We start from the raw sequence: 12,360 nt of genomic DNA, 5'->3' as shown, positions 1-12,360 counted from the left end.
ATGGCTAATGCTGAGTTTATTTAGGTACCTGGTTTTCAGGGTTTTTAGTGTTCATTCGGCAGTCTTCTTCATAAGAAACGAAATTTGTAAAGTGAAACACTTTGTAGTTATAGCAGAGACTGAGACACATGAGAGCAGGCTGAAAAAACGGAGGCAACGAAAGCTGCGTTCACACGCGTCCGACTGATCCGGCCCGCATGAAGCTGCATTTTGCTCAATCCGGCCCGTGACCTAAAATGAGTTTGACACCCCTGACTTAAAGGACAGCCTTGCATTGTACCACGGAATAACTGAAAACAAAGGAGATCTTTGATTATTGGTAAAGACCGAAGCCAAGGGTTTATAGTATATTAATTTATTCCATGATATAAATTTCGAACTAAAATTAAAATGCTGCAACGTATTAAATAATTATGGCCATTCAACTCTATCAAATGCTTTTTCAGCATCTAAGGAAATGACACATTCTGGTATTTTGGGTGAAGGAGTATAAATAATATTAATTAATTTTCTAATGTTAAAAGATGAGTAGCGGTTTTTAATAAATCCAGTCTGATCTTCAGAAATAATTCGAGGTAATATATTTTCTAATCTAGGGGCCAAAATTTTACGAAAAATCTTAAAATCCGTAATCCGCAAGGATATAGGCCGATAGGATGCACAATCAGTAGGTCTTTATCTTTTTTAAGAATTAAAGAAATAGAGGCTTCATAAAAAGATTGTGGCAATTTACTTACAGTTAACGCATCTTTAAAAATTTTACAAAGCCAAGGAGAAAGTATAGAGGAAAAGGACTTTTAAAAAATCTACAGTATAACCATCCGGACCAGGAGCTTTACCGGAATTCATTGAAAAAATAGCCTTTTTTATTTCAGTTTCCGTAATAGATGTATCTAGTAATACACTATCCTCTACTGTTAATTTTGGGATATTCAATTTTCTTAAAAATTCATCTATTATAGAAGAATCCTCAACAAATTCTGATTGGTATAAAGAATTATAAAAATCTTGAAAGGCTTTATTTATCTCCTTATGGTCGATCGTCAGAGTGTCATCTTGTTTACGAATCCTTGTAATCTGTCGTTTAACCGAAGCAGTTTTCAATTGATTAGCCAATAATTTGCCAGACTTATCTCCATGTACATAAAACTGGGTTCTAGATTTAATTAACTGATTTTCAATTGAAGATGATAATAACAAACTATGCTCCATCTGAAGTTCCACTCTTTCTTTATAAAGTTCTTTGCTGGGGGTCACTGAATAAATCTTATCAATTGCTTTGATTTTATCAAACAATGTTAATATTTTAGAATTAGTTCGCTTCCTAACTCCAGCGGAGTATGAAATAATCTGTCCACGAATAAATGCTTTAAAAGTGTCCCATAAAATTCCACTATAGATCTGTTGTAGAATTTGTTGAGAAAAACAAATCAATTTGTTTCGATCTGTTATGATTGTTTATATTTTCGCTCAGGCCATTGCACCAAGAGTTGTAAGTAGGGACAGTGCCGTTTGAGTAACAGTGGACTTCACTTTCAATTGCTCTATCGCAGCTTGTTGACAAACGCTGCGGGAATGAAACTGCACCAGGAGAACAAACACTGTGGTTATAATGATGATGTCGTTCGTTCTGTCAGCCAATTTCAACAAATCTAGTTAGTATCTTCCATCATCTGGCAGTTACCAAACAACAGCTCGCATGTATGTTGCAAATGATGAGTATGGGGGCCAAAACGTGTATCTTTGGGCTAATGCAGACAAAGTTCAGGGAAGAGTTGAAGAATGGAATGAAGTACATGTTTACATTCAGTCGGCTGTTGTACAGATAACACGCGACTCCTGTCGCACGGTGGCAGAGTGTGGGGTCAAAAGCTGTGAAACATTAGTGCATTTGGCAGGTCTGCCATTTACTCATTGATTCAGAGATTCATAGGATTATAGAGACAGAAATAAACACTTCCGCCCAATTGGTCTTTATGGTCAAGACGCCAATCTTCGTTAATCCCATGCTTGCTTGTCAGCCATAGGCAGCAAAACTGTCTAAATTCTTGTTAATCATTTTCAATTTTACATTTCTTTACCGGTTCGTTCAATACATCCAACAACTTTTGTGTGAAAATAATTTTCTTTTCAACATGTTAACTTGTAGTGTTGGCATATTTCAGAGCATCGCTATAAGCGGAACGCACCATATATCCTGTCTCAATACAAAGTAAATAAATTATTCATGAATGTATCCACTTTGGGAAACACTTAGATCCGACGGAGGTTTCATCATTACTTCAGTTAGAATACCGTCTCGCAGGTCTGCCATTTATTCATGAATCATAGATTTGTGGTTTATAAAGACTGAAATCGGCATTTTCGCCCAACTGGTCTTTATAGACAAAACATCTGTTTACTCTAATCTCAAGGCTGCTTGTCTGCCCTATCTAGATAAACCTATTCTATCGATATAATTATCCAAATGTCTGTTAATGATTACAGTTTTACTTATCTCTACCGGTTCTGTCAGTTCGTTTCATCAATTCACCAATGCTTCTTTGAAAATACTTGTCTTCTTCACATGATAAATCGTAGTGTTGACATATTTCCGGGCATCGCTATAAGCGGAACGCACCATATTTCCTGTCCATTTCCAACGTAAATATATAAATTCATGAAGGCATTTCTTGTCCATTACCGTCCTCTTACATCCGCCGAAAGTTGCATCTTTAGTTTAATTAGGATCGGAAACTGGAACAAACAGCGATGTATTGCCGATATTATTACTGCGTTCACAGAAGCTTATTACAGGAAGGACTTGTCAACTTTAGAGAGGGTGCAGAAGGGATTTGCCAGGATGCTGTTTCGACTTTCAAGCTCAGTTAACCGAGCTAAAACTTTTGTTTTCGAGCAAAGGAGGATGAGGGGTGAATTGTTACAGATATACTAGATAATGACAGCCATTGATGGAATATATACCCAGTTATTTTTCCCATTACGGAAATAGCCAATATAAGAGGGCATTATTTTAAGGTAATGGGAATTATGTATAATAATGGGTGTCAGAGTAAAGCAGTTTGTGCAGAGTAGTGTCTGCGTGGAACATTCTCCAACGGACGGTGATAGGTCAAGATACTTTCGGGATATTTATCACACTTAGCACACGGAAATAGATGATAGCAAAATGGATCTATGTAGGAGTGATCCCTTACTGTGCTGTAATCTCCATTCTCTTCATGGTATCCATTCTTCCGCGGCTTTCTGCCTCCTCCAACTTACCTGGCCCTCCTTCTATCTTTCTAAAGTCTCCCTACTTGACCACAAAGTCATCAGTGACTTCATGCACATTATTGACATATACTGTGAAAAGAAACGATCGTAATACGAACCCGTGTCGGATACCAACAGTCACCGGCATCAGCCAGAAATGCTCCCTGTGTTCCTGCTCTTTGATTCCTGCAAATCAGCCACTGCTTCAACCATGCTATTGTACTTCATGTAACAACATGCGCTCAAAACTTGTTAGGTTTCAGATGTGTTTTTACTTTCATTCAATCGAGAGTATAATACTTGATTGGAGATATTCGCTCTGCATGTCTGTGACTTGCATGGAGATATGGGTGGTTGCACTTCTGTCCTGACAGAAACGTTCAATGTTTTCTCTTTTCCGGAGACACTGCCTGGCCTTCTGAGTTCCTCCAGCATTGTGTGTGTGTGTGTTGATTGGATTTCAGCAGCTGCAGATGTTCTGGTGCCCTGTGTGTGGGTGGAATGCTCTGTCTGTGGATGATACAAAGACTGGTGCCATTATGGATTGTTTAGAAGGGATACAGCAGGATATATTTCCCTTGCGGATGTGGAGGGAGAATCACCAGATGGGTTTATTGAGAACAAGTCTGTGTCATTGCATCTTTGAAAACCAAATAATAAGAGACGAAACACCGCTGATGATACGACTTTAAACAATTTGACGTACAGAGAAACCTTCGGGTCCAACTCTGTATCCGACTGAAATTGACTCCCATGTTGATGGAGTGACTGAGAAAGCACATGCCATGACGGGCTCTGGAGCAGGGAAAGCTGAGGAAAACTTTTGATACCAGTTTATGAGACCCTGAGAGTCATAGATTGGGGAGCGAATAGCTGTCATTCTCCGAGAGATAAAGGGTTTCATATCATAGGCCATGAGCTTGAGGTCAGACGGGTAACTTCAAAGGACATGTGTTGGGCACTAATGTAGTCCCAGGGAAAATGAAAGTCGCCACTGCGGTTACTCCGTTGCTTTTATGTCTTTCCATGCACGATTCGAGCATTGCAAAACAGAGCTGCACTAACCCTCTCCACGGAATATGTTTCGAAACAGGATTAAATGAATGTCCTTCTAATTCTCTTTGAAGAGCTAAATATAAACGGCAATGACTCAATAAATAGTTACACTGTGTGTTTGTTCATTGGATTGTGTCTAATCAGACGACTGGGAGCACTAAGTGATTTAAGCGCTGTTCCGACTGGTGTATAAAAACTCTTTGAATCAGAACATGCAGGCATTTGGGACATTTTGTGCAACCGATCGCTGCTTCATGTAGAAAATGGGATACTCCGCAATTTACAACATCGTCAGAATTTACTGCCCGGTGGTTGCTGCACTCGGAATTCCGGGTAATGTTATGTGTTTGTGTTACTCTCGGGGTATCGTAGACTAAAAGAATCTTGATTCATTGTTGCATTTGCGGTCCAGTGCATTGGACGGTGAAAAGAAACCTTCACTCTAAATTATAATTCTACTTGTAATTCTCGTTAATTAATATGTTTAATCTTACACTGATATATTATTTAGGTGTTTGATACAGTGTTATACTACCGTGGACACAAATGTATGCCAGAAATGTTTAAGTGTGCTTACAAAACGCGCAGACCGAGACTACCACACCCACAATGCCGGCGAAACTCAGTCGAACAAGCAGTATTTATGTAGAGGAAGAAATGTTCGAGGAGACCCTTCAGCAGGTCTTCATCAGATCAATTTGCAAAGATACCACATCCTGATAGCGACAGTACTGACTTACCAGATCCGGTCAACGCTGAGCCCGCCCTGTGACGTAATATCTTCCTCTGACGTCCGGCTTTCCCGGCACGATTCCTCTCATAAAATCCTCAAAGTTCACTGTAGGGACGAGGAGACTCGATGCACGTCAGTTATTAAATCCCAAAGTATTATCAGTTGTTCCCGCATCTCCCCGTGTTAAATTACTTCTTCCTCCCCTGTCATCATAAGTTGAAGGAATTTTATATATCGTCTATTTATGTTCCACGTGGTTTAGGTTTTAAATCCAAATTAATACATAACCTCTGCAGTATTATTCAGTGAAATAATTAAATGGTAGAACGGTCCCGCGCCCTTTTCTATTTGTTATGAAATTACATTAAATGTGGCCAACCCTCCGAGGTACCTCGATCCTAAATGTTTCAGTGGAGTTACCTTGGTATCTGCCATTAATGTTCAATCAGCGAACGTGATTCTTTCTCATGGGTCCTCCCCGATAGCGGAGAAAACGCAGCCATGCAGATGAAATATGATTTTTCAGAGTAGTCTGTCGGACAATTATTTATCTGTTTCTGCAAAGAAGAATAGGATTCTCCTCAAACCAGCGGCTGCGGCCATTACTCCATCACTTTGTCCTTTCCAACGCGACTGTCTGCTGAAGTCAGGAGTATCATGTGTGTCCTGTTGTATTAACCTCCCGTTCAGTGGCTTCCCCCTTTCTCATTTTCTTTTTAACGATCCCACCAATTATTATTCAATGTGCGGTATTTAATGTTCGGGCATTGCTTTCCAATTCATTTTAACTTTTACGAGCATGCACGTTTCCCACGATTAATTCACTGATCACAACTGTCTCGGCAAAGCTCTGTTTAGCTCACCCGTTGTGCCCATTCGCAAGTTTGGCATCTCTTTTTTCGTGGACATCTAGTATTCAGGACACATCACTGGTATGTCCCTTGTTCTGACAGAGAGCGTAGCGTGTGAATATGGATTTAAAATGCATTCAAGTCAAGTCAACTTTTTTGTCATTTCAACCATAACTGCTGGTACAGTGCATAGTAAAAATGAGACAACGTTTTTCAGGACCATGGTTTCGATGACACAGTGCAAAAAAACTAGACTGAACTAAGTAATAAAAAATGAAATCACAGAGAATGCTATACTAGACTACAGACCTACACTGGACTGCATAAAGGGCACAAAACTACCGGTATTACAATAATTAATAAACAGGACAGTAGGGCAAGGTGTCAGTCCAGGCTTCGGGTATTGATGAGCCTGATGGTCTGATAGTCTGATAGCTATATAACTATATAACTGTTATATAGTCTGGTCGTAAGAGCCCGAATGCTTCGGAGCCTTTTCCCAGACGGCAGGAGGGAGAAGAGATTGTATGAGGGGTGCATGGGGTCCTTCATAATCTTTATTCATGATCTTTATTCGATGTAATTATGAAATAATTTCATTTTAATCAGAAGCCAATTAAATAATCACTTTTAAAGAATTGTAATTACGTCATATTGTCTGAAATTAAAAGCAATCATTCCGCCATCCGTGCCGATTTCCGCAAGACGCTTTCCTATTAGGGACAGCTCTTGAAAACCTCGCCTTCCCGGACTGGGATACGGCCCGTTACTAACTACATAACAGATCCGACTGAGGGTTAACTGCTGGATGTGAAACTGGCGAGATGTAAATCGTGTATTAATTGGAATGATACCCTGACACCAAACTATGCCCGTTCGACTATTGCTCACGGTATGCAAATAAAATCACACGAATCATTCTGCGGTTACCGATGGTATGTTTTAATAATTTATTTCGGTTAATTTAACGGCGATTGTGATCCTGTCCCGCGGGAAGTGCGGTCTGTCCAAATGCATCACTCTCTACCTTGTGGCCATGGCGGTGGCCGATCTGATGGTGGTTATCATTGTTGTTATACTACAGAGGATAAATTATATCTATTTATTTGCTAATTTCTTGTTCGTAACCCCGACGTGTTCTCTGCTACTGATCCTGGGTCTCGCAAGCTTGGACTGTTCTGTTTGGTTGACGGTGGCTTTCACTTTTGATCGGTGCGTCGCCATTTGCTGTGAGAAGCTACGGAACCGATATTGCACCGAGAGAACAGCGACTGTGGTGGTAGTAACAGTGAGTGCGGCGTGTTGTGCCCAGGCCGTTCCATATTACTTTGCAATGGATCGATGGCGTTGTGCCCTTGTAGCTGAATATTTCACATCACCCCTGTGGAAAGCCTACGAGGTATTTGACATCATCATAACACCGTTACTACCAATATGTTTAATTGTGCTCTTTAATGTTTCAACCGTCAAACGTATCATAGCGACAAATAGAGTTCGCCAGGTACTTCGAAAAAGCAGTGAGAATTGTAATGATCCGGAGATAGCAAACCGGAGAAAGTCAATGATACTGTTATTCGCACTTCCAGCCAATTTCATATTATTTTGGATGCCCTATGCTGTGTATTCTGTGAGCTGGCAATCCGAAAATTATTCCTACACCGACAGATATTTCAGCTCACCGTCATACATCCTACAGGTATGTGGGTTTATGTTGTCTTCTCTCAGTTGCTGCACCAACACGTGTATCTATGGCCTGACACAGAGAAAATTCAGGGAGGAGCTGAAGAATGGCGTAAAGTATCTGCTTGTAGCAACGGGAAAGATTTGCAAATAAAATGCAAACACAATTATTCCTTCTTGCAACTTCAAAACTTCAAAACAATTACTTAGAATAGTATTTTATTTGAGCTTCAGCCGACCGTGTTTTGGTATCTCACTGTTCAAACGATTTGCGGAAATAATGCAACAGGGTTTAAATTATTATTATCATCAAGGAATGTAATTCACTCGGATATCGTGAAATTTCGAACCATTGTATTTGATTACACCCTATCTAAGCCTACGAACAGGAATGAATTTCACCCATTTGGAAGAGTATTTGATTTGAGTTTCAAGCGATTGTTTTTTTCAGAATCTCACTCTCCAGTCATCCGCGGGTATTAAGGAACAGGGATCAACTTATTAATATCTTCATGAAAAGACTTCTGACTGGGATGTCATAAAACTTCAATAAACTATGGCTGATTACAAGGTATCTGAGTATTTGAACAGGAATTCATATGATTCGTGCAGTGAGAAAACTGTTGACAAAATCTCTGCATGGTATTAAAACATACATAATATATAAAAATATATTATTGTATAATCCGAAATTCATCATTATTACCTCGGCTTCTACGGCATTTATGTTTCATATTATTGTCTCTGAATATCAGCATCAGACGGTAAATGCAATGTAATAGTTGTAGAATGATTTAGATGTTCTCCGCGTCACAGTAACATTTCCGCGCCAGAATAGTCCGGAATCGCGACGTAACAAGGATCCCTTTGTACTTACCAGTCACGAATGTGACGTGATCAGCAGGGGCTTGGTCTTTGTACTTAAGTAATGCTGACGCTTTGAAATACATTAATGCGAGCTGCTTGACAATTGTCATGCTTTGGTCATTAACAGTTGATATGCTTTGGTCATTTGGAGATTGTGGAGGGATGGATTCCGATGGATTCTGGCATTGTACCGGATTTCTGGAAAATTGCAAATGTTACTCCGCCAGTTAAGAAGGGTGGGAGGCAGCAGAAAGGCAACTATGGACTTTTAGCCTGACATCAGTGATTGGGAAGATTTTGGAATCCGTTGTTAGGGATGAGGTTATGGAATACCTGGAGGCACACAAGATAGGCCAAAGCCAGCATGGCTTCCTGGAAGGAAAATCCTTCTTGACTAACGTACTACAGTTTCCAAGTAGGGTGGACAAAGGAGATGCAATAGATGTTGTGTACATGAATTTTCAGAAAGCCTTTGACAAAGTGCAGCACATGAGGCTGCTTAGCAATATTAGAGCCTATGGTATTACAAGGGAGTAACCAGCATGGATGGAGCTTTGGCTGATCAGCAGAAAGCAGAGCTTTGGAGTAAAGTGATCCTTGTTCTGGCTGGCTGCCCTTTACCAGTGGAGTTCCACAGTGCTCAGTGTTGGGACCGTTGCTTTTTACAAAGTATGTCAATAATTTGGATATGCCATTAATGGACCTGTGGCTAAATTTACCGATAGTACAGAGATAGGTGGAAGAGCGGCTAATGTTGAGGAAATAGAAAGTTTGCAGAGACACTAAGATATTTTGGAGAACTGGCAAAGAGGTGGCAAATGCAATACAAACTTCGAAAATGTTTGGCCATACACTTCGTTGGCAGAAATAAACAACCTGGCTATTATTTCGATGGGGAGAGACTTCATTTCATTTCATTTTTCAATCGTTTTATTGTATAAATGTATGTTTATACAGCAAAAATGTATAAATCAGAGGAGAAATTTTAGCAAGCAGATAATACAAAGTACGCATATATTGTTAAAATCAGATCAGTATAATGTTACGCTGTTACATATACAATATAATCAAGAAACTCCTTTTAACAAATTGTAAAAAAAATTGGAAATTTTATTTACTAAACGGAAAAAAAACACTAAACTAAACTGGAGCCAAAAAAAAGGAACAAAAAAGGAAAAGAAAAGAAAAAGAATGGTTGGGCAGTCCATTTGAGGATAAAATTAGAAAGGGAAAGAGAGAAAACATCCTTCCAGTCACCTCCGAACCTTCGCAGATAAGGATTTTCCCTAAAGAGAATAAAGAAAAATAAATAAATAAATAGATAAATAAATAAATTAAATCATATGAAAAATTGAATAAAGGGTCGTCAGACTTGCTCAAAATTAAACGATGCATTTAAACGTCCGGCTTCTAATCTCTCCAAACTGAAACATGACACAATGGAGGAGAGCCAATAAAAACAGTATGGGGATTAGAATCTTTCCAGTATAACAAGATAGCTCTCCCAGCCAGTAAAGTTGAAAAGGCTCTCACATGTTGAGTGGAAGCAGAACCTCTACCTGCTCCTCTGGAATAATCTCAAAAATTGTCACAAGTGAATTGGGTTGAACATCCACATCTATAACATTGGATAGTATTATAAACGCATCCCTCCGAAAATTATTTAAGCTTACACAGCACCAAAACATATGAGTCAGAGTAGCCACCTCTGCGTTACATCTGTCACAAATAGGGCTTATATTAGCGAAAATAAAAACATGCACCAATTTATCTTTGGACATATGGGCCCTGTGTACTATCTTAAACTGAATTAAGGAATGGCGTGCACAGATAGATGAATTATTAACTAGATAATAAATTTGACTCCATTGATCACCTGAAAGTGAATGTTGAAGTTCTATTTCCCTATCATTAGGCGACATGCGAGCATTCAGTAACTGTTTATCAATGATAGCTATTTAGAGAGACTTCAAATTTCAGAATTGTAAAGGGAAATTGTGAGTCCATGAGCAGGATACCCTAAAGGTTAACCTCCACGTTGAGTCGGTTGTGAAGAAGACGAGTGGAATGTTAGCATTTATTTTCAGAGGTATAGGATATAAGAGCAGGGATGTCATGCTGAGGCTCTGTAAGGTACTCGTGTGACCACACTTGGAGTATTGTGTGCAGTTTTGGGCTCCGTATTTTGGAAAGGAGGAAATACTGACATTGGAGAGGGTTCAGAGAAGATTCACGAGAATAATTCCAGGAATAAAATGGTTACCGTATGGGTGACCTCTGTCAGCGCTGGGGTGTATTCCCTGGACTTCAGGAGAATGAAGCGGGATCTCAACGAAACTTTACAAATGCTAAACGGCTTGAAAAGATTAGATATGGCAAAGTTATTACCCATGGTAGGGGAGTCTAGGACAAAAGGGCACGGCTTCAGGATTGAAGGACGTCCATTTAGAACAGAGATGCGGAGAGAGCACTTCAGTCAGAGGGTGGTAAATCGGTAGAATTTGTTGTAGAGGGTAAGTCATTGGGGATATTTAAGGCAGATATAGATAGGTTCTTAATTAGCCAAGGCAGGGGAGTGGGGGTGACTGGAAGAATTGCATCAGCCCATGATTGAATGGCGGAGCAGACTCGATGGTCCGAATAGCCTCCTTCTCGTCGTATATCATGTAGTCTTATGACCATAGAAAACTTGAAACATGCTCCTCTGAGCTTATCGGTTGGATCAAAAGACTCTAAGAATTAGGGGAAGAAGTAGGCTCTTTTCCCATTGAGTAGGCTCCGCCATTTTATCATGACTCGTGCCATGATATCTTGTGACCAAAATTCTACTCCCTTCTCACCATATCATTCATGCCCCTTACCAATTAAGAATATGTCAATTCTGCCTTAAATATACATAAAGACTAGTCCTCACAGCTCCCCGCGACAAAGAATTCCACAGATTCCCCACTCTCTGGCTGCAGAAACTCCTCCCTATCTCCATTCTAAAAGGAAACCCTTCCATTCTAGTAGTGTGTCTTCTGATCATAGACTCGACCACCGTAGGAAGCATCCTCTCCACATCCACTCTATTGAGCCCTTTCACCATTCAATACGTTTCCATGAGGGCAGCATTGATTCTTCTGAATTCCACTGACTAGAGATCATTTTCGGGAACCTCCTTTGAACCCTCTCCAGTTCAATACATTCTTTCTAAGACAGTGTACCGGGAACTACTCACTTACAGGAAGTGAAACCTCACGAGTGCTTCTAATGTCTCAGCATTACATCCTTTCTTTTATATTCTAGTGTTCCTGAAACGAAGGTTAACATCCCGTTTGCCTGCTTCAGCACAGGCACAAACTGCATATTAACCCTGACGAAATCCTGCCCAAGGGCTGCCAGGTCCCTTTGCGACTCGGTAGTTTTGTATCTTCTCTCCACTTAGAAAATTATCAACCTTTTCATTTCTTCTAACAAAGTGCGTGACCATAAACTTCCCGGTATGTATTCCATCTGTCAATTCTTTGCCAGTTCTCTGTTCAAGTCCTTCTTCAGCCTGTCCACCTCCAAAAACTACCTGCGCCTCGACATCGTGATAGGTTTGCAACCGTTGCAACAAAACCATCAATTCCATCATCCAAATCATTGATATGCAACGTAAAAAGAATTGACCCGCCACAGACCCCTATGAACACAATTGGACACTTGCAGCTAACGAGAACAGGCTTCCTGTATTCTCCAGCTTTGCCTCCTGCCAGTTAGCCGATGTGTTATCCATGCGCGAATCCTTTCTGCATTACCGCGATCGCATGGCTTGTTAAGAGGCCACACGCGTGACACTTTGCCGTAGACATTCTGAGCATCAAGCGCACATTCACCGACTCACCTCGGTCTGTGCTGCTTGTCATTTCTGCAGCGAATTCCAAAAGGTTTTCA

The sequence above is a fragment of the Hemitrygon akajei genome, unplaced genomic scaffold (assembly GCF_048418815.1).
Source record: "Hemitrygon akajei unplaced genomic scaffold, sHemAka1.3 Scf000185, whole genome shotgun sequence".
NCBI classification, from domain to species: Eukaryota; Metazoa; Chordata; class Chondrichthyes; order Myliobatiformes; family Dasyatidae; genus Hemitrygon; species Hemitrygon akajei.
The sequence above is the reverse complement of the archived record's forward strand: the minus strand, read 5'-3'. Positions refer to the sequence as shown.